Here is a 1,298-nt window from a genome sequence, read left to right on the forward strand (position 1 = left end):
GTCTGATGGATTCTCTTACTCTAGGAATTTGACATAGAAGTCAAGGACAAGAAGGGAGCAGAAAATGTAGTCGCGGACCGTCTTCCATGCTTAGAATGCCCAGCTTCAGAAGAACATCATGAGAAAATTATCAACGATAATTTTCCACGTGAAGTTCTCGTGCATATCCAAGCAGTCATGCAAGAGGAAGATGAAAGTCCTTGGTTTGCCGATTTCGCAAACTATTTGGCTTGTAGAATCTTAAGAAAAGGGCTAACTCATCAACAGAGGAAGAAATTCTTTTCTGACCTTAGGTTCTATTTCTGGGAAGATCCATACTTGTTTAGGATAGGTGCCAATCAGGTTATTCGTAGGTGTGTATCAAGAAAGGAAGCCTTGGATATCCTCAAACACTGCCATGAAGGACCAACTGGTGGACACCACAGTACCGCCACCATGGTCAGAAAAGTGTTTGATGCATGATTCTTCTGGCCCACCATATATAAAGACACACATGCTTTGATCCAAGCATGCCATGCTTGTCAAAGAGCCAGAAACATCTCAGCCAAGAATGAGATGACTCAAAAAGGCATTCAATTTTGTGAAGTCTTTGATGTTTGGGGAATAGATTTCATAGGCCCATTTCCTAACTCATTCGGAAACAAGTATATCCTTGTAGCAGTCAATTACATGTCCAAATGGGTAGAAGCACAAGTTCTTCCCACTAATGATGCTCGAGTAGTTGTACGATTTATGAAAACGTTATTTTTACGATTCAGTACTCCAAAAGCTTTAATCAGCGACAGAGGTACCCACTTCTGTAACGCTCTAATGGACAAAGTCTTAGCACGATATGGAGTTTACCACCGACTAGCAACACCATATCACCCTCAGACTAGCGGGCAAGTAGAAGTCTCGAATCGAGGAATCAAGAGGATCCTATAAAGAACTATAGGAAGGAATCACAAAAAGTTGGCGGTAAAGTTATATGACGCTTTGTGGTCCCTTAGGACAGCAAACAAAACCACAATAGGAACAACACCTTTCAAACTCGTTTATGGAAAAGCATGTCATCTACCCGTAGAACTAAAACACAAAGCCTATTAGGCTCTCAAAGCAGTAAACTTTGATCTAATGCCTGCTGGTAAAAACCGAGAAGATCAAATTCACGAACACGAAGAACTAAGAACATTAACCTATGAAAACTCCTGGTCTTACAAAGAAAAGACTAAACGTTTACACGACGCCCATTTAAAAGGAAACAAAAAGTTTCAAGTAGGCGATCGTGTACTGTTATACAACAAACGTTTGCGTCTTTT

The sequence above is a fragment of the Bidens hawaiensis genome, unplaced genomic scaffold (genome assembly GCF_021521415.1).
Source record: "Bidens hawaiensis isolate Kalapana, Puna unplaced genomic scaffold, B.hawaiensis_p1.1 tig00018215_1, whole genome shotgun sequence".
Lineage (NCBI taxonomy): Eukaryota > Viridiplantae > Streptophyta > Magnoliopsida > Asterales > Asteraceae > Bidens > Bidens hawaiensis.